This window comes from Lutra lutra, chromosome 6, assembly GCF_902655055.1.
Source record: "Lutra lutra chromosome 6, mLutLut1.2, whole genome shotgun sequence".
Classification (NCBI taxonomy): domain Eukaryota; kingdom Metazoa; phylum Chordata; class Mammalia; order Carnivora; family Mustelidae; genus Lutra; species Lutra lutra.
This window is the reverse complement of record NC_062283.1, coordinates 70812558-70835415: the sequence shown is the minus strand read 5'-3', so window position 1 is coordinate 70835415 and position 22858 is coordinate 70812558. Positions and strand designations below refer to the sequence as shown.

The 22858-nt window shown below is 37.2% G+C and overlaps 1 protein-coding gene across 4 annotated transcripts in view; it reads right to left on the bottom strand.

The window, feature by feature from the left end:
• Positions 1–22858, bottom strand: part of SLC35F1 (solute carrier family 35 member F1) — a 403322-nt gene that overhangs the window by 149786 nt on the left and 230678 nt on the right. The window contains exon 1 of one of the 4 annotated variants that reach the window (XM_047734864.1): positions 12124–12207. The exons of the other annotated variants lie outside the window; for them this stretch is intronic. The gene's annotated coding sequence lies outside the window, so the exon portion shown is untranslated. Of the gene's footprint in view, positions 1–12123; positions 12208–22858 lie in introns of those variants that run through there. 4 annotated transcript variants of the gene reach the window in all.

The window sequence follows — 22858 nt, the reverse complement described above, 5'->3', positions numbered from 1 at the left end:
TTGCAATGTTACATATTTCCTCCCCCACAGCAGATGTGAATCCATCTTTCTGAAAGGGGCAAAGAGTTCTGGGTAGATACCTCAGTGGTGTCTTGCCAAAGAAAGAAAGAAAGAAAGAATGGAAGGGAAGAAGGAAGGAAAGAAGGAAGGAAGGAAGGAAGAAAGAAAGAAAAAAATTTAAAGACACCCATCACATTTTCGTCATTCCATTCATTTCCATGAGGAGGAAAATATTGGCAAGGCATGAGAACCCATAGAAGGTTTTATTTCCTGAGGTTGACCTGGAACATGCTGGTAGAGGCTTCCCACTGGTTGTCCTGTTCCCAAGCACCGGCCCTGACCTTCCCCCCCTCCGCAATTCAATCTTTTTTAAGGAATCAAAGACATATTTTTAAACAGGTATGTCTAAAATGTCAGTCTGTTGCTTAAAATCCTATAATGGTACCTTTCAAAGTGTAGTGATCTATAAGGCCTGTGAAACATCCTCTACAAAGTTGGCTGCCAACATTTCCTCCTATCCCTCCGCATTCATGCTGGTCCTCTCAAAGGGAGGTAGGATCTATTTCTTCTTTTCTAACGCACTTATCTTGTGACTTACTTTGACCAAGAGAATGTAGGGGAAAGGATGTCCTGTGACTTCTGGGCTAATCCATAAGAAGCTCTGCTGCTTCCAGTTTTTGCTCTCTTCAGATACAGCTTCCATGTAAAGAACCTGGGCTACTAGAGCTTGAGAGACCAGGTGAAAAGAAAAAGAGAGAGCCAGCCAATGCCACCCCAGCTGAAGCACCAGCCCTCTGAGGGAGGATCCTGGATCCTCCTACCCCAGTGCAGCAGTACCAGCCTGTGCCACATGGAGCGGAGATGAGCCATCACCAGAGATGGCTGCCCAATTAGTGAATTGTGAGAAACAATCAATGGCTGTTGTTTTAGGGCATGAAATTCATAGTGGTTAGTTATGGAGCAATAGGTAACTGAAATCAAGGCCCCAAATGCCCCCCCTCCACTCTTACTACCTCTGGGGCTTTACCTCCTACTTTCCCCATGAAGCCAGAGCTCCAGTCCTACAGAGCTACCTACATATCAACAATGAGTTGTGGTCTTCTTCGCTGGCATTATTGTGTTATCATTGCTTCCAGAATGTTCATCTTGCCTTTATCAGTCTGACTCCTGTTCATCTTTTGGTTTGGCTTATATGTTACCCCCTTTAAGAAGTATTACCTGTCCTCCCTTCCCTGGAATGTTTCTCCTTTACTTCTACATCACTGTATTATAATTACTGATTTTATCCCTTTTTTCCCTCTGCCAGACTGTGAAGTCTGTATGATGTTCTTCACCATATCTGTAGCTGGGCAATACCATTCAGAAGAAGTAGAAAATGAAAGGATTCAAAGACAGTGCAGAGATAGGCCTTAGGCAACCCTGAACTGTTTTACTGAACTGAAAGGTGATAAAAAAGAAAGGCAAAGGTAAAGAGAAGTACCAGAAATATTCCAGAATGATTTCAAAGGTTTTTAAGCCAGCCTAACACAAGTATGATATCCACTAACAAAAATCATGGTAAGGAGTTAGTTTTTAGTGCAAGATAACAAATATTTTTGGTATATTGAATTTGAGCCACCAGATGAATGTCCAGATAATCCAGCAATATTAGAAACAAGAGATAACAGTTGGATAGGGAGAGCAGCCAGGAGATAATATGCAGAAGTACACACCTGAGAATGATGTCTAAAGTACTAGAAATGGATGATATCACCAAGGAAGGGAGAATGAAAGAGAGAGTAAGAGGGTCTAGGAAAAATCCTTGAGGAATCTGCAGACTGGGGTTAGGGGAGAAAGAACAGGCACATCATTGGAGTCAGAAGTGGTTAGAAGGCCAAGGGGAAAACCAGGATAGTTCTTGCTATCAGAGAAACCAAGGAAGCAGAGACTTTCATGGAGGAGGTAGTTGTAATATTGAAAGTTGCTTAGAGGGTAGAGAGAATGAGGACTGATGGAAGTTAATTTGTAGTCACTCGTAGCCTTTGAAGGACCAGTTTGGCAGAGTGGTGAGTACCAGGGCAATACTGGTATCATGGAAACCAAGGGAACAGAGAATTTACAGAGGGGGAATAGTTAGCTGTGACTAAGTAGACAGGAAGTGGTAAGATACAAGGTGTTGACTTTGAAGAATTTGAAGAATTCAAAGAATTCTTTGAAGAAGTTTGAGCTAGTCACCACAAAACACAATAATTATGATAATAGTTAAAATAATAATGTATAAAATGATTTAAAAGTTTAATTTAGCATGGATTCATGATTATCTTCTCACTGGGTCACTCTTGATTATTTGCATAATAACTTACATCCTTAAGTGGAAGAGAAATGAGGAGAGTTACAACTAATTGGCTGCTCCCAGTGCTGAGTACATCCACTGGAGAATACTGGGTATGGAGTATGTCTCTTTGGGAAAAGAAAGTTAAAAACTGCCATGATGTGGTAATTCCTACAGGTGCTTGAATTACAACCCTGGCATTCAAAACCTTGGCAATATCCTGTGCTTTTCCTGAACAAAATCAAGCCACCAAAAATGACTGGTTACTTATGTAATAGAATAAAATTTTAGTCCTTCTGACATATATGTACCACTATACTATAAAACAGCCATCTACATGTCAGGCACTATATATGCAAAGATGAATAAGACACAGTCCTTGTCATTGAGGAGATACTAACCAAGATTTTAGGGCTGAGCTCCCAAATAACTTATTACACAGTGAGGCCAGTTAAGGAGAAATAACAAATAATTCATATTAGTAAATTCTCACCCAAGTCCTGGGTGAGAACAAAGTCCTGGGCTTAGCTTTATGTATACTTTCTTCTTTAATCCTCATAATAACTGAATGAGGCAGGTAGTACTTTTGTATTTATTTCTCATAGAAATGTGCTGACAATGGGCACATTCTGAAAGCTTATGGTACAATGAATCCACTTAATCCAGATATTAATTTACTCCTTAAGAGTTTTTAAAATACAGTATTGATTATGTCAGCATTTGAATTAATGACCTTTTAAAATCAAAGGGACTAAAGCAGTAGTCTCTTAATATAGAATGATAACTGGAAGACCAAAATATTTAGAAACCTGTTTTATAAATATTTTATATTTATCTATCTACTGCATGTATCATTCTACATTCACAGTATACATTTTTACTAATTTGTACTATATAAATGCATAAATAAATATGTAGATTTTTTTAAAAGATTTTATTTATTTATTTGACAGAGATCACAAGTAGGCAGAGAGGCAGGCAGAGAGAGAGGAAGGGAAACAGGCTCCCGGCTGAGCAGAGAGCCTGATTCAGGGCTCGATCCCAGGATCTTGAGATCATGACCTGAGCTGAAGTCAGAGGCTTTAACCCACTGAGCCACCCAGGTGCCCCTAGATATTTAGATGTTTTATGGATACACATATATATACTATAAATCAAATGAATAAAATTATCTCAAAAAGCATTTTTTATGATCTAATAATGTCAGTTATTATACTAGACACAGATAATATGATGAATCAAACATCTTAAGGAACTCAGTTTGAAGTAGGAATGGGGCTGGCTACATAACTGCATATCCTAGAGAAAATGCAGGGTCCTTTGTTCAAAAGCAGGGACAAGTGTAATTCGAGGTACACACAAAGGTCTCTCCTTCTCAACTTGTCTTTTTTTTCTTCTCACTTTTTCACCACTTTCACCCATTTCTCCCAACCCCCAATCCTCATAGCTCTGACATGACCAATCTGTTCTACTTATCTATGTGCCTTTTTTTTTTTAAGATTTTATTTATTTATTTGACAGACAGAGATCACAAGCAGGCAAAGAGGCAGGCAGAGAGAGAGGGAAGCAGGCTCCCCGCTGAGCAGAGAACCCGATGCGGGGCTCGATCCCAGGACCCTGAGATCATGACCTGAGCCGAAGGCAGCGGCTTAACCCATTGAGCCACCCAGGCGCCCCTCTATGTGCTTTTTTTAATAAGAAAAAAAATTCCACATATGAGAGAGATTATGCAAGTATTTGTCTAACTTATTTCACTTAGCGTATGCCCTTAAGATCCATCTCTGTGTCACAAACCACCATAGACACACCACAATTTCTGTATCCACTCACCAATTGATGGACTATGGTTGTTTCCATATCTTGGCCATTGCAAATAACACTGCAAAGAACATGAACATGTCCAACAAACATGAACAATCCTTTCTAGTTTAGTGTTTTATTTTCTTCAGATAAATACCCAAAAGGGGAACTGTTGGGTCATAAGGTAGTTCTATTTTTAATTTTTTTTTAAACCCCCATACTGTTTTCTACAGTGGCTGTACCCAATTTACATTCCAACCACAGTGCACAAGGATTTCCTCTTTTCCACATCCTTCCCAACATTTATTTTCTTGTCCTTTTTTTTTTTTTTTAAATAATAAGCGTTCTAACAGGTGTGAGGTGATACCTCATTGTGGCTTTGAATTGCATTTCCCTGACAATTAATGATACTGAACATCTTTTCATGTACCTGTTGGACATCTATATGTCTTTGGAAAAATGTCTATTTTGATCCTCTGTCTTTTTAAAATTGGGCTGTTTGTATTTTTGCCATTGAGGTCTTTTATTTCTTTTGCTATTGTTGTTGTTTTGCCATTGAGTTTTATGAGTTCTTTATATATTTTGGATATTAGCCCCTTATCAAATACACAATTGCAAACGTTTTTCCTCCCACTCAGTAGATTATTTTTCATTTGTTGGTAGTTTCTTTGCTGTGCAGAAGCTTTTTAGTATGATGTAGTCTCACTTCATTTTGCTTTTGCTGCTTCTGCTTTTTGGTGTCAGATTGAAAAAGTCATCACCAGACCCATGTCAGGGAGCTAATTGTTTATGTTTTCTTCTAGGAGTTTTATGGTTTCAGGTTTTATGTTCAAGTTTTAATGGATTTTGAGTTAATTTTTGTATAAGATAGCGTCAAATTTCTTTTCTTTTGCATGTGGCTATCCAATTTCCCCAATCTCTTCCCATTTATTGAAGAGACTATCCTTTTCCCATTGTATATTCTTGGTTCCTTTGTTGTAAGTTAATTGACCATATATATGTTTGTTTATTCTGATCCATTGATCTATGTATTTGTCTTTATGCCAACATTATACTGTGTTAATTACTATAGCTTTGTAATAAAGTTTGAAAACAGGAAAATATGCCTCTAGCTTTGTTCTTTCTCAAGATTGCTTTGGCTATTGGTTTTTGTTTTTATTTTTTTTTAATTTTTTTTTTTAAAGATTTTATTTATTTGTCAGAGAGAGTGAGCACAGGCAGACTAAGAGTGGCAGGCAGAGACAGAGGGAGAAGCAGACTCCCTGCGGAGCAAGGAGCGCGATGTGGGACTCGATCCCAGGACGCCGGGATCACGACCCGAGCCGAAGGCAGCCGCTCAACCAACTGAGCCACCCAGGCGTCCCTTATTTTTGTTTTTTTTTGTGTCTCTAAACAAATTTTCAAATTTGTCTAGCTTATTTCAAATTTTCAATTACAAAGAAATGTTCTATTTCTTTGAAAAATGTCACTGTAATCTTGTAGAGAATGCACCAAATCTGTAGATTGCCTTGGATAGTATGAACATTTTAATAATACTGAACCTTCCAATCCAGAGCACAAAATATCTTTCCATTTATTTGTATCTTCTTCAATCTCATTCAGGTCTTACAGTTTTTAATACAGGTCTTTTACCTCCTTGGTTAAGTTTATTCCTAGGCATTTTATTGTTTTTGATGCAATTATAAATGAGATTATTTTCTTTATTCTCTTACTGATGGTTTGTTATTAATATAAAGAAATGCAACAGATTTTTGTGTATTGATTTTGTAGCTTGCAATTTTACTGAATTCATTTATTGTTTTTAATACTTTTTGGTACTTTTTAATGTTTTCTATATATAATATCATGTCATCTGCAAATAGTGACAGTCTACTTCTTCTCTAATTCAGATTCATTTTATTTCTTTTCTTGTGTAATTACTTTGGCTAGGACTTCCAATACCATGTTAAATGAATGTGGTGAGAGTAGGCATTCTTGTTCTTCATCTTGAAAAAATGCTTTAAGCTTTTCACCACTGAGTATGATGTTAGCTGTGGTCTTGTCACATATAGCTTTTATTATGTTGAGGATACCCACTTTGTTGAGAGCTTTTATTATAAAAGGATGCTGAATTCTGTCAAATGTTTTTTCTGCATCTACTAAGATGATCATATGATTTTTCTCCTTCATTTTGTTAATGTGGTGTATCAAACTGACTAATTTGCCGATGTTGAGCCATCCCTGAATCCCTGAAATAAATCCCACTTGATCATGGTGTATCATCTTTTTAATGTATTGTTAAATCTGGTTTGCTAACATTTTGTTGAGGATTTCTGCATCTATGTTAATAGGGATATTGGCCTGTATTTTTTTTTTTTTCTTGTGATGTCCCTGTCTGGATTGATATGAAGAAAATGCTGGCCTCATAAAATGAGTTTGGAAGAGTTCCTGCATCCTCTGTTTTTTGAAAGAGCTTCAGCAAGGATTGGTTTAATTCTTCTTTGAATGTTTGATTTGATTTACCAGTGAGGCCATCTGGTCCTGACTTTTGTTGTTGGAAGGTTTTTGATTACTGATTCAATCTCCTTACTAATAACTGGCCTGTCCAGATTTTCTATTTCATCCTGATCCAGTCTTGATCGGTTGTAGGTCTCTAGGAATTTGTCCAGTTTTCTAATTTGTCCAATTTCTTGGCATATAATTGTTTGCAGCAGTCTCTTATGATCCTTTGTATTTCTGTGGTATCAGTTGTAAAGCTGCTTTCATATCTAATTTTACTTATTTAAGCCCTCTGTCCTTTTTTCTTCATGAGTATAACTAAAGGCTTGTCAATTTTGTTTATCTTCTCAAAGAAACAACTCTTAGTTTCATTGATTTTCTCCATGGCCTTTTTAGTCTCTGTTTCACTTATTTCTGTTCTAATCTTTATTCCCTTCATTTCCTTCAAGCTTGTTTGTTCTTTTTCTGGTTCTTGAGGTGTAAAGTTGGGTTGTTCATATGAAAATTTTCTTTTTTAAATATTTTTTGAAAAGTTTTTTGAGGGAGGCATAAGTTACCATGAACTTCCTTCTTAGAACTGCTTTTCCTATATCCCACAAACTTAGGTATGTATGTTTCTGTTTTCATTTGCTTCAAGGTATTTTTTGCTTCTCTATTTCTCCATTGGTCCACTGATTGCTCAGCAGCATATTGTTTAATTTCCACAGATTTGTGAATTTTCCAGCTTTCTTCATATAGATAATTTCTAGTTTCATACTACTGTGGTCAGAAAAGATGCTTGATATGATTTCAATCCTCTTAAATTTATTAAGACTTGTTTTGTGGCGTAACACCATCTATCCTGAAAATGTTCTAATTGCATGGAGAATAATGTGTATTCTGTCACTTTTGGATGGAATGTTCCATACATATAATTGTTAAGTCCATCTGATCTAATGTGTTGTTTAAGATGAATATTTTCTTATTGATTTTCTCTCTGGATAATCTATCCATTGATGTAAGTGGGGTATTAAAATCTCCTACTATTATTGTACTGTTGTCTATTTCTCCCTTTAGGTCTATTAATTTTTTTGTTTGTTTGTTTTTCAAGATTTTATTCACTTATTTGTCAGAGAGATAAAGAGAATACAGGCAGGCAGAGTGGCAGACTGAGGCAGAGGGAGAAGCAGGCTCCTTGCAGAGCAAGGAACCCCTTGTGGGATTCCATCCCAGGATGCTGGGATCATGACCTGAGCCGAAAGCAGCCACTTAACGACTGAGCCACCCAGGCATCCCTAGGTCTATTAATTCTTGTTTTAAATATTTAGGTACTTCTATTTTGGGTGCATAAATATTTGTTTACAAATGCTATAGCCTCTTGTTGAACTAACCACTTTATTATTGTGTATGCCCATTTGGGGATCTTATTAGAATCTTTGGTTTAGATTCTATTTTGTCTGACATACGTATAGCTACTTCAGCTTTTTTTGTGGTTTCCATTTGTATGGAATATTTTTTTCCATCTCTTCACTTTCAATCTGTGTATGTCCTTATATCTAAAGTGAGACCTTTGTAGGCAACATAAAAATGGGTCTTGCTTTTTTATCCAATCAGCCACCCAATGTCTTTTTTTTTTTTAAGATTTTATTTATTTATCAGAGAGAGAGAGAGAGAGGGAGAGAGAGCGAGCACAGGCAGACAGAATGGCAGGCAGAGGGAGAAGCAGGCTCCCTGCAGAGCAAGGAGCCCGATGTGGGACTCGATCCCAGGACACCGGGATCATGACCTGAGCTGAAGGCAGCTGCTTAACCAACTGAGCCACCCAGGCGTCCCCACCCAATGTCTTTTGATTGGAGAGTTGTCTATTTACATATAAAGTAATTATTCTTTTTAAGATTTTATTTATTTATTTGACACACAGAGAGAGAGGCAAGTAGGCAGAGTGGCAGGCAGAGGGAGAGGGAGAGGGAGAAGCAGGCTCCCCACTAAGCAGAGAGCCCAGCGCAGGGCTCGATCCCAGGACCTTGGGATCATGACCTGAGCCTAAGTGAAAACTTAACCAACTGAGCCACCCAGGTGTCCCTAAAATAATTATTGATAGGTACATACTTTTTGCCATTTTGTTAATTGTTTACTGGCTGTTTTTGCAGTTCACTGTTTCTTCTTCTCTTGCTCTCTTCCTTTGTGGTTTGATGACTTTCTGTTTATGCTTATATTACTTTTTCTTTATCTTTTGTATATTTACTATAGGTTTTTGCTTTGTGGTTATCATAGGCTTACATAAAGCAGTTTATAATAGACATTACTATTTTATAGAGAATTAAATTTTTACAGGTAAGTAAATTGATGCTTAGATTAAGCAACCAGCTCAAGATCACAGAGCTAGCTTGGGGAAGAGTTTAGATGGCAACTAGGTTATATGACTCCAAATCCCAACTTCTTAATTAATTATGCTATACCACCATTATGCTGCAAAAAAACCCCCTAGAACCAAAAACAACAAAAAAATTCTTTGCCCTCACGAAAAGCACAGAGCACAGTGCTAGAAACCTCAGTTGCTGGGTTCTAGAAGTATTCTGGAGATAGTAAAGGCAAAAAAAAGCCAGCTAATGAAAAGTCTTCCACCAAGACCTCTGTAGTATATGCCTTTGAACAGGAAGTCAACACAGGCTTATTCTCTTTTCTTCAGCCAAACAAAATAGCAAATCTGTGTAATTAATTTCTGCTTTTAATTAGTGACCATGTCATTTAGCTGTTTTGATATTACTTGATACAAAATGCAAATTATTGTTTTATCTGTCATACTAATAAAGATGACTTGTAAAGCAGGAAGGAATGGAAGGAGCCCTTTATCAGGTTAGTTCATGAGTTCTTTCCCAAATACAGAAAGCTAAATTCTGTAGCTATTGTAGTTTACACATCTGAGTTAAGTTACTAGAGTCAACAAAGCAAAAAAAGTAAGTAAATTAAAAAATATATATATAAAGAAACCTAAATGATGACCTAGATAGCAAATTCTGCTAATTCTGCCTCCCCACCCCTGCCATTTTCCTCTCATCAAATTCTCTTTTGTTGTCTTTAAGCACTGGACAAATCCTTTCTGTGATTTGTTTCACAGAGTGAAACACTCTTTTTTAGGATCTTTTCAGTTCACTTGTTATTGCCTTATCACTCTGAACAGCTTTTTGTTTTGTTTTGTTTTTGCATAGGTAACCACCACAATAGATCTGTGGTCCCTTTTCCTAACTCTTCATAATCTGAAGACCCATCTTCTTCAGAAAACCTCGTTTGGCTACTCCTTCTCCCCAAGGCTGAGTTAAGTGCCTTCATGTGTACGCTCCTATCTCTATTTGTACTCACCAAATTGCATAACTCATAGCTCCTGAAAAGAAGACAATGCATTCTATTAATTTCTATGTTCCTTGCGCCTTCAGTATTGCTGGATTGAAAGGAAATAGATGCTCAATAAGTACAGAATGTATGAATAAACATGTTTACAAGTGAACAAATATTTATAAATGAAAAAGGGCAAAGTTGTAGAAGATTTGAAAGATGGCTGCTTACCTTACCTTAAAAAACTACTAGCTTTGAAAGACAAAATCCACCGTATTTTTACTGTATTCCATCTTCCAGTTAGACACTGAGTTAATAAGCTATATTCTGTTGCCTTTCTGAACAAGCTTGGTAAGGTGCTATCTTGCAAAAATGATACTAAATATGGTCCTGGGTAGAATTCTGCACAGGGATATGCTGGTTATTCATGCAATATATAGAATAACACACCAGATGCATTCTAACATAGGAAACATAGGTTCTATAATTTTAGTAGCAGAAATTGAGAAGAGACTATGATACATATTTCCATCTTTGTTTATGCATTTAAAAGGACATCCTATCCACTTCAAATTCAGAATGACTAGACAATGAAAAATGTATGAGTCTCAGGAAAAACAGTGCTGCTGGGAGCTGAATACCTATTATAATACAGCTTAAATTCATAAAGACTGACATAACCATTACCACAAGCACTTTATTCTGTTAAAGAGATAGACTTTAGAACCTTGTGAATAAACTTGTTACAAATTAGATATTCAAAAATAATATGATTTAAAATAAAACCTGAATTGAATCTTGTTTTCTACCCTCAGTTATAAGACTACATTCTTTTAAAAGGGTATGAAAAATTTCAACATAGAGTTATATAATCATATTGCTTTGTAATTCTTTGGCATGAGAGTGAAACAATTATGTTATCATCTTGAATCAGAGCACATCAAACTTTCCGTAAAGACATCTTCATTCTGATAACTATTCTCAGGCAAGCCATGATAGATTTGGGTCAGCATATGAATTCAGATATACATACACAGAGAACATTTAAGTAAACTCCCTTGACTAAAAACAATTTCACTTGAACATGGGGAAAACATGTGTTCTACTATGTTCTTTAAAAGACTCACGTTTACAGAAGTTAGGACATTGGCTTCTTGAAGCTCTTTGCTGAAAGGTTTTATAACATTAAGTATTAATTAGACTTCTACATAAGAAGAGCACTAGGCAAGAAGCAAATACACATATTCACAGATTTAATTCAAATTCTATATTCATGGAGTTTAATCTAATCTCTGGTTCTGTGGTATCAGATTTTTGTTTTGTTTTTTTAGAGGAAACAAAATAAGCCACAAAAAGCCCTCCTAAACAATATTTCAGTGAATCTATGAGGCACTAAGTGTAGGAGACATTTGAAACTCTAGTGTGAGAGGATAGGTCAGAACTGTGCATGTAAATTGTATGTTGTATATCTAAAGTGGCACAGAATAGTGTAAAAGCACCAAATAGGCATTTAGAAGCTTCTGGCTCTTGAGTTCCACTAATTAAGCTCCATAATCTTGGGCATCTTCTACACTGGGCGTCAGTCCTTCCTATACAAAGTAGTGAGTGGCTAAGATACCTCTTATGCCTCTCCCTTCAAATCCTCTTGGTCTTACCTACCTCCAAGGTCTCTAGTCACTTATTCTAGCTCCAGTGGAGGCCCAACCAATTTTGCACAGACTACAAATAACATTATGTGGGCCGAACCCAGTGGCCCAAGGCCTCATGCCCATTCTGCACACCTTGTGCCTTCTACCCTGGGGATTCCACCATGACGCTGAGGGTCAGACCTTGTGAGGATCTGCTTAGTGCCTGTTCTGGGAACTGCAGGAGAATTACTGCACTTTACCACTAGAGAACCCACAGCAGACAGACAAATTCTTCTTTCTTTCTCCCTTAGACAGACTGTCCTGAGAAGCAGGTTTCTCTGAAGAGGTCCTAGCTCACAAGATGCTCTGTTGGGTACTCCTTGTATTGTCTCTCCCTCTACCCCTTTCTCATGCCTGCTCCTTGGGACTGCAGTCTTCAAAAAAAAAAAAAAAAAAAAAGAAAGAAAAAAGAAAAAGAAAAAAAAGAAAGAAAAAGAAAAAAGAAAAGTAGCAGCACATAAAGTTCTGCTTTCTGGATAACTCAGATTAAGATAATTTGTTTTAAATTTCCTTCTATTCCATATTCTGACTTACTCTTAGAAGATGCTGGTGTATAATCATCAACTCTTGAAATTGGTATCTTCGATCATGAAGTCCATTCCTTTTGTGTATTTCATTAAACTCTTTTGGTAGTTGAGTTATCAGTAATGTTTGTTCATTTGTTATGTGCAAACTCTGTGAGTTATGGGATTAGTCACTAAGAAATAAATCAGTCAGTAGTACTTGCCAAGGCATGCTAACTGCAGGTTATAAGAAAGGAATGTTTGGCCCCTGCCTCCCAGAAGCTTAGAGACGTATATAAATAAGTGAAACTATTTAACAGAGAACATAAAATACCTATACTCAAGTAGGTATATAAAATTGCTTGAAGTTGTTGGGATAATTTTAACCTTAAAATGAGACAAAGCAAATCTGGAAGGGTTTCATGGAGAACATAGCTTTAAGTCTTTTTGTTTGCTTTAAATAATGGAAGAGATGTAATTTGGTATTGAGAAATTGGCATGCCATCCCAGGTAACAGAATGCTGCTGCTTTCTCAGAAGCAGAGGACTGACACATGGAATCACTTGGCTGATCAGTGAGAATAGCAAAGATGGATAGTAAAGATGGGTAAATAGCAGAGCAACCTACAGCATGGGACAGAGTTTTAATTCAGGAGGAGTTGTTCTTTGGAATTTCTGAGCAAGAGAAATGAAGTAAGCTCTTGCTACAATGTCCCTGAATTTCTCCACTCATTCCCTTAGAACCAAATCCTCCACTTTTTATGGGGAAAAAAATTCAGGAAGAGGCAAAATCGAAGAACCAGATCTCTTTGTGTGACATCCTGAAAGTCCATTAACTTCATAATACATCCACATCTGACCTGGGCATGCCAGACACACCTTTCATCGTAACATGGCAAAGCTACAGTCTTGTAATGCTTGCTTATTCAAATCATCAGCATGGCTTTCTATGCATCTCTCAATACCATTTGCTAACAGAAGAATCTGTTTTCGTCTGTTGCCACTTGTTTTTCTTGTGTTTTATAGCTATTTCTACAGTGATAGGAAGAATTCTCCAGTAGTATAAGGATTTTGATCATTCATTTACTAATAAAAAGAAATACCAATCAAGGCTAATTAAACGATTACTACATTTAATGGAATTTTTAAGAGTAATGGGCTGATGACTTTAACATAATCCTCCACCAAAACTGCAAAAGTTATATTTATGTTGTGGTTTAGTTTTTATTTTTTTGCTAACATTGTGTTGGGTAATATCTGAAGGCACAGTGAACACTCAGATTGAAGCCTATCTTTAATAAATGTAGAAGCAAGTTCATATTTGAAATTATCTTATTGTCATTACAAATTTTGGTGGATATTTTTGTTTCATATGATTAGATTTCATTGTGTTTGTTTTATTTTGCAATGTGGCTAATGAAGAAAGGTCAGAGAGAAGTTTCAAATAATTTTTTCTTGTTATTTATTTCTGGCACATTTTGGCATTATCTTTGACTCTTAGGTTTTGTGTAGGATTCAGTTTATGAAATTTAGTTACTGAGTATAATCATTAAATCCTTTAACTAGACCCACATAAACTGAGTGAAGTCATGGGGCTACTGTGAAACCCCCTAAAAGCAGAACATCCACTCGCTTGTCAAAGAATCTCATACCTTAAGTGAGCTGACTATCTAAAGAAGCCAGTCACAAGGGTGCTTGGGTAGCTCATCCAGTTAAGGGTCTACCTTCGGCTCAGGTCAGGATCCCAGGGATTGAGCCTCCAGCATTGGGCTCCCTGCTCAGCAGGGGGCCTGTTTTTCCTTCTGTCCCTCACCCCCTCACCTGGCTCTTGTGCTCTCTCACTCTCTCTCTCAAATAAATAAGTAAAATCTTAAAAAAAAAAAAAGCTAGTTACAAAAGACAACACATTACATGACTCCTTTTATATGAAATGTCTAGAATAGGCAAATCTACAGAGACAGGAAGTAGAGAGCTGGTTGCTTAGGGCTGGGAGGATGGGGAGATAGGGATGTTTTAGCTAAAGAGTACAGAGTTTCTTTTTGAGGTGATGAAATGTTCTAAAATTGACTATGCTGTTAGTTGCACATCTCTGTATATAAATACTGATATACTAAAAACCACTGAATTGTACACTTTAAATAAATGGAGTGTATGGTATGTGAATTACATCTCAGTAAAGCTGTTATTTAAAGAAAGAAAGAGAAAGAAGGAAAGGAAAGAGGGAGGAGTAAAATAGATAAGTAAAAAGATAAAAGAAAAGTAAAATTCACAGCGGGTAAAAAAAAATTCAAACATTTCATCTACAAATTGAGTGATTATGCCAGGGTCAATTTATACATTAAAAATTAGTCAAGCTTAATAATTTATATTTTTCTATGTATAAATAAATATTTTTTTCTTTTAAATTAAACATGGCAGTAAAGTTTTCTTCCTGGATCCCAGGGAATCATCTCACATTATCCCTTGAAATGTGTACTCCCACTTTTTTTTTTTTTTAAAGATTTTATTTATTTATTTATTTGAGAGAGAGACAGTGAGAGAGAGCATGAGTGAGAAGGTCAGAGGGAGAAGCAGACTCCCAATGGAGCTGGGAGCCCGATGCGGGACTCGATCCCCGAACTCCGGATCATGACCTGAGCCGAAGGCAGTCGTCCAACCAACTGAACCACCAGGCGTCCCTGTACTCCCACTTTTATTTACTTAAAAGATAAGCTTTCAATCATTAGCTTGGAAGGTAAGAACACTTGTCATTCTTCTCCAGAGAATGAACATGGTGTTGTAAAATAAGAACATGCTTTGAAAATGGATTTGATCTTGCCTCTGCCACTAATCACTGAGACTCATTTTGTTCATCTATAAAGTGGGGATAATAATACATACCTCACAGGACTGTCATAAAGACTTAAATGAGACAGTTTTTTAAATGTCTGGTACTACAGTAACTGGCTCATGGTAAATGCCTAGAATCATAGCTCTACTACCTTTCGGTACATTTTAGAAGTACCCATACTCATACTGGCTACTGAAATCTATCTATAAGATTACATTATACATTTAGGAAAAATTAGAGAAAATATTGTTAACCATGCATTGTAAATTCATTTTCACAAGTTCTGACTAATACTTGTACTCTCAAATTTGGAAAATTTAAAGGATTTCTGACCTTTAGAAATCAAGGAAGGTAACAAAAAAGAAATGAGGAATACTTATTTATTTATGAAGTTTTTATTTATTTGCGAGAGAGAGAGTGAGAGAGAGCGTGAGACGGGAAAGGGTCAGACGGGAGAAACAGACACCCTGCTAAGCAGGAGATGGATCTAGGACTCCCAGATTATGACCTGAGCCAAAGGCAGTCACTTAACCAACTATGCTACCCAGGTGCCCCCAATGAGGAATATGTAAAGAGTCTTACCTGCCCTATTATGAAACTAATATCTTATTTTTTTCATTTTTTTTAATTTTTTATTTTTTTTAGCATAACAGTATTCATTATTTTTGCACCACACCCAGTGCTCCATGCAATCCGTGCCCTCTACAATACCCACCACCTGGTGCCCCCAACCTCCCACCCCCCACCCCTTCAAAATTCTCAGATCGTTTTTCAGAGTCCATAGTCTCTCATGGTTCACCTCCCCTTCCAATTTCCCTCAATAAGTGAAACCATATGATAATTGACTCTTTCTGCTTAACTTATTTCACTCAGCATAATCTCTTCCAGTCCCGTCCATGTTGCTACAAACTGGGTATTCATCCTTTCTTTTTTTTTTTTTTTTACAGCTTTATAAACATATATTTTATCCCCAGGGGTACATGTCTGCGAATCGCCAGGTTTACACACTTCACAACACTCACCAGAGCACATACCCTCCCCAATATCCATAACCCCACCCCCTCTCCCAACCCCCTCCCCCCAATCAACCCTCAGTTTGTTTTGGGAGATTAAGAGTCACTTATGGTTTGTCTCCTCCCAATCCCATCTGTTTCATTTACCTCTTCTCCTACCCCTCAACCCCGCATGTTGCATCTCCTCTCCCTCATATCAGGGAGATCATATGATAGTTGTCTTTCTCCGATTGACTTATTTCGCTAAGCATGATACCCTCTAGTTCCATCCACGTCGTCGCAAATGGCAAGATTTCATTTCTTTTGATGGCTGCATAGTATTCCATTGTGTATATATACCACATCTTCTTTATCCATTCATCTGTTGATGGACATCTAGGTTCTTTCCATAGTTTGGCTATTGTAGACATTGCTGCTATAAACATTCGGGTGCATGTGCCCCTTCAGATCACTATGTTTGTATCTTTAGGGTAAATACCCAGCAGTGCAATTGAAACTAATATCTTATTTTTAATAGAAATTTCAACTTGACCTTCTCATACTTGCTAATAACATCTTCTTGGAGAATAGAAAAGAGATGATGATATTCTCAGGCCAACTGTGTTACTGTTTTTTTTTTTTTTCTTTTATGCATTTTTAAATGACTTCGACATTTTTCATTACAAAATGCTTTTAACTTTGTATTTTTAATTATGTTAGTGAACCCTGAGACCAAATGGCAAACATTTAACTTTAAAATCTACTGAATAAATAAAACAAAGTGCACTGGTAATTCACTTTCCTTTTTTTCAATAAAGACTCATGTCAAATTCCTATTTTGTCACATATTTACCAATTGTATGCATGCAGTATAGTGTATTTGAAGTAGAGCAAATTGGGGAAAATTAGGACTCCACTAAGTGCTGAACTTCTCTGCACACCAATTAAAACCTGCTGAAAAATGTTATATCAACTGAGATCATCAATTATGCCTTTTACTTGAAGGATATGCACGGAAATCAGGATAAAAAGGTAGGGAAGCCAGCCTCAATTTACAAGACAAATATATCTGGCTTTTGCTTTAAGTCATGAAAGGATCTTCTGAGTGGAGCTAGCAGACATTTTCTTCATCATTTTTTGCATCAAAAGATGACTCCAGTTGCCCCTTTACAAGGAACTGATGATAGAGTCTCAGGACTTCTGATAGACTCCTTGAAAAACAACTCAAAATCATACCAAAATTCAATTTTTGCATCATGAGCCAGACACAACTTATTTTAGAGGAAAAGCTTTTCTGTTAAGAATAAAATTGGATATTTATCATAATTAAATATTATAGTGACTGAAAAGACATTTAACCTGTTGAAATTTCTACTGTAGGAATGATTTTAACAGAAAATAAAATCTATTATTGACACTCTTTCTTCAGGGTTAGAGGAAAAGGCAGTCAGAAGGAAGGGCTGTCTTTAAGTGGAAAATCCCAAAAGGCTCTCAGCTGCCTTTAAGATGGAAAAGGGTAAAAGGCCACATGGGAGAGAAAGCTCTTGAGGCAGGGCAACCTAAGTAGGATTTTTTAAGACTCTGTGGGGGATGAGGGCAGGTAAAGAAAAAAAACAACAAATTAAATCGATGAATTTGTTAAAAGACAACCCAGATTGTTTATGAGGTACAAAATGTTCCACTTTTTAAAAGCTACCAAGACTAAGCATTGTGGTAGAACATCAGGCCCCCCAAAATATATGTATATATATCAGGCAGATTACAAACCAAAGGTGCCACAGTGATTTTTTATTCTGAAGAGTATTCTCATTAAATTCACATTCTCTGTGAAAGAGATGAGTCTGTTCATACAAGTGGAGCCAGGGCCAAGGCTACTGACTGAAGACCAGTCTCTAGTCCTCAAGTTGTGGGAACCCACTGACACTTTTTAAAGAAGGAAGAAAAGAATAATGAAGGGTTGTTTTAGTCAACATAAGTTGTGTGCTCACCATTCTCCTAGTTGAGCAAATCTGTGAAACACTCTGACAGGGTGACCTCTTGTATACCTGATGGTGCAATGCAGTCCCCAGAGTGAGAAGGGACGTGATCCAGTACCTTCTGAACATGCACCAGGGCTTCACTCTGGTCTACTTTGCATGGTACAACCACCCTTTCAAAATGTGGACTGCTGGGGAAAGCATCACTTATTAGCCTCCAGCGGAAGCCCTTAACAAACCACCTTTCCTTCCTTTCCACTTATGTCAAGACTTGGGTAAATCCAAGGAATTTCAGAGGTTGAACACATTTCACCTAGCTCACCTGCTTACTATAAGGGCTATGGACGATGTTTCCAAACTGTCCAAAACACAGAGCGCATCTAATGTGTATGTGCAAATACCAAAAGAGAACATTAAGATTTTGTCTTTCAAATTTATAAAGGAGAAAGGCCTCATTCAGTGTTTTAAAAGTTCCTCCAAAGGGGAAATGAATAAAATCTCGAGAGCTGAAAAATAAACACTCCAATTTAATTCTAACCAATATTTTTTACTAAACGTACATTTTGCTGTCTACCCTGCCCTCCTGCACACTGCACCTAAGTTGTTGCAACTGTCTAAAGCTCCTTTGATGCAAACAGCTGCAGGAATATAGCTTGGTGACTGAGAACAATACTATGGCATTATGACAGTTTCAGCACATTGGTAAACCAAGAGAGTAATGGGCTTACCTTCTACTTGTGAAGCCTTCAGCTATAGGCATTTTGAGATCAGAAAATACAGGGAAAAGACACTTGTTGTCCCCCTTTGTTTCTTGAATCACAGAAGTATATAGCCTTAGAGGGCTTTTGTTGTACTAAGTTGATCATGGCAACCAACAACCCAAAGACCATCTTACGGCTATCCTTCAGGAAAATGAACTATGTGAGCATCCTTCCAGTGGCGCTTATGTAGCAGTATTCATGTGATACCAGTCCCTGTCAGACTGTGTTAGACCAATTTGTACCCTAGTGTGTCATGTCTATGCCTTCACAATGATAACAAAGCAATTTTCAGACATGTTAGTATTTTGAAATATCCTTAAAGAACAGAGTTCCAAACGCCATTCTTGGTTTTCTTGGCAATCCAAAGTTTTGTTTGCTTACTTCTCCACATTTATTTGAGGTGTTAGTGACAAGCAAAAATTACATATATTTAGGTGGTACCATGTGATTTCTTAAAGGTGTACAATGTGATGATTTAATATATGTATACATTGTGAAATGATTACCACAACCAACTTAATTAACAGATCCATCACTTCACAAAGTTACCACTTTTTGGTGTGTGTGGTGAGAACACCTAAAATCTATTCTCTTAGCAAATTTAAAGCGTACGGTACAGTATTAACAACAATCACCATGCTATACATTAGTTTCCAAAAACTTATTCATCTTATAATTGAAAGTTACTGCTCTTTGACCAACATCTCCCCATTTCCCCTACCCTCCAGCCCACTGCTCTACTCTCAGGTTCTATAAGTTCAACTTTTTTAGATCAAAGGGCAGAATGATTTTATCTTTTATGGAAGAATAGTATTCCATTGCATATAAGCACACATGCTACATCTTCTTTATCCATTCATCCACTGATGGACACCTAGATTATTTCCAAATTGTGGCTACTGTGAAATATGCTGCAATGAACATGGGAGTGCAGATGCCTCTTCGAGATCCTCATTTTATTTCCTGTGGATATATACCCGGAAGTGGGACTGCCAAATCATACAGTAGTTCTGTTTTTAATTTCTTGAGGACCTGTCACACTGTTTCCTATAGTGTCTGCACCAAGTTACACTCCCATCAGTAGTGTGGAAGGGTTCATTTTTCTCTGCATCCTTGCCGTCTCTTGTCTTTTTGATAGGAGACATCCTAACAGGTGTGAGATTATATCTCATTGTGCTTTTGATATGCATTTTTGATTGTGATGTCAAGCACCTTTCCATATACCTGTTGGCTGTTTGTATGTTTACTTTGGGAAAATGTCTATCCATGTCCTTTGCTCAATTTTTAAAAAAATCACATATTTTTACTATTGGGTTGTCTAACCATTATATATTTTGAATATTAACCCTTTTTATCAGCTATATAGTTTGCAAATAATTTCCCCACATTCTGTAGGTTGCCTTTTCATTTTATGATTTCCTTTACTATGCAGAAGCTTTTTAGTTGGATGTAATCCCACTTGTTTATTTTTGCTTTTGTTGCCTGTGCTTTTGGACTGACAACTTAAAGTTTTAACAGTGAATGTGAGGTGATTTGAATAGAGTCTGAATATTGCTTCTTCTCCTGTATTGATCCATTTATGCATGTGTCTGATGGGAAACAAGGGAGGGGCCAAAAAGATATCTTTTTTTGGAAGTACAGGTAAACTGATAGCTGAAGTACCTGTCTCACCAGCACACACACTGCCAAAGAGATTAAATTCAAATGAGTTGTACGTAGCAGGCATAATGATGTACATATTTTGTTTCCCATAGTGTTCCTGAGGACCAATTAGTGTATGCATGAAGTGGATTCTTTTGGACAGAATACTGCAGGACCAAATAATTCCATTGCATCTTTAAAAGTAAAAATAGCAAATAAAACGAATCAAGGTACAATGTGTAACATGATGTATGCATTCTGCTGAAATTAAGTGAGTTCTAATGAAATTTCTTAGAGCAAGATAAATTAGATTATTTTTCAAGCACATTTTAGAACTTCACCTAATGAAGTTCTATGAGTGAAAAAGGCAGAATGGGTTTTATTTAATGACTTGGTTGCTGATACCTTATCTCAGAGTGAATAAGAGGTCAGTCAGACCTTGGGTCATTTCTTACTTAAGTGAGACAGATATTACATTAACTTCAGAAAAACTGGCTAAAATGAGCCTAGGATCTTCTTTACATTGATACAAAAATAATTTATTGAGGCATTTAGTTATGTGGTTTCTCCTAATATTTTCTTCCCCTCATGTTCTGAGTCCCCTGGCATCAGAACAGTTTTTATTAAGAAGGAAAACAGAGGATTAAAACAAATCTTCCTTTTGTTTCTGATTCCATGGAGAGGATTAGGTTAAGGGTAGGAAAGACAGACATCAGCTAGAGAAAGGAGGACACAGAAGTATCAAGTTGGTGGCAACTGGGTGGCTCAGTTGGTTAAGCATCTGCCTTCAGCTCAGGTCATGATCCTGGAGTCCCAGGATTGAGTCCCACATTGGGCTCCCTGCTCAGCAGGGAGTCTGCTTTGCCCTCTGACCTTCCTCCCTATCTCTCTCATAAAAATAAAAGAAAAAAAAAAAAGAAGAAGAAGAAGTATCAAGTTGGGGAAAGATTTCTCAAGACTAGGGCAGGTTCTACAAGGGAAAGAGATGGAGACACAACCCTCCATGCCACTGTAGGGAGGGGAAAGTTACAGACATCAAGGTGGAATACTGTGGTAGCATTCCACGGTATTCCTGGGATAAGTTGTATCCCAGGAACCAAGACCTCTAGCTTGCATGGATTGCTGTGTCTGAGGATGGCATAAAATCCACAAAGCTTCTGGATTCCATGGGATAATGCAGGTTTGGAAAATATGTATGCTGGTAGTCCAGTATGGTTTTTTTTTTTTTTTTAAGATGTGTTTATTTATTTGAGAGAGAGAGAGAGCACTAGCGGGGAAGGTGGGCAGAGGGAGAGGGAGAGAGACTCTCAAGCAGACTCTGCACTGAGCACAGAGCCTGACGTGGGGCTCAATCCCACAACCCTGAGATCACAACCTGTGCTGAAACCAAGAGTGGGACTTAACAGATTTCACCACCCAGCCGCCCCAGTCCAGTATGTTTTGATACACGAAAGACCCTGAGTTCTCTGTTTAGCCCAAAAGTAATGGGTGGGGCTAGAAGAAGTGACATGGAAGGGTCTGGGGTAAATTAGGAGTGGGGAAAGGGAACACCCTCCCCAACTGGCTCAGAGAGAATTTCTTCTGAGTCCAAGTCAAGAGAATATGAAAGCAGATTTAAGTTGTTTTGTGGAAAGCTGGAACAGAAAGTCTCTCTTCCACACTTGAGAAAGTTCATTTACATTTTGTTAGCTAAGAAGTCATTCATGAATAAAGCATCTTGTTTACCCTCCAATCTCCTCTTTTTCCTACTCCATTGGAAAATGCTTGGAATTTTTTATGGGGAAAGATTATAGTTTATTTGATTTGTGGGGAGGGTGATGAGTAAAGTCTGAAGGGATGGAACAGGCAAAAAAATAAAGGTTTACAAAGCTAAGGGACACTTAAATGATGTGCTAAAGGATAAATGAAATAGATAAGAAATCATGTATAATAATATCTAGCAAAATAGAGCTATTCATATGGTATTTGCTAATTTTTCTAAAATAATAACATGTAAAATCAAAGAAGACTAGGTTAAGAAACTGAGAAAGTTACCTAGCCATGAATGGATACTACCTAATCCATATTCCAGCTCCACAGTCAATCTGAGTAAGGTGAGAAATGAGGCCCTTTGAAGAACAGAACATGATGGCTGCTGTGATATGTATTTTATAAAATGTTTTCTAACAAAATATTTTCTCCTGTGCATTCCCTGAAATATATCAGTGAGGGACATAAGAGATGCCAGTTATCTCACTAACTCACTCTTTTATGTTTGGCACATAAACTTTTGGTTCAGTTGATAATCCCAGGATACATCTGCAAACATTTTCCCATTTCATATTTATGGGAGTATTTCTTGTAAGTATATGTCTGGAAGTGGAGAAAGACTCCCAAAGAACAAAAAGGGAAGAGTGAGAGTGGATGTGTTAATGAGGGAGAAAAGAGGCTCCACCCTCTTCAAGTACAAAAATTCCTTCAAGACATAAATACCATGATTCAACACTAATAAAATAGGAAACTAAAAGAAAAAAAAGTTTTATCCCCACCAAGGCATGTATGTTAGCACAGACACCTAAAAATCCCAT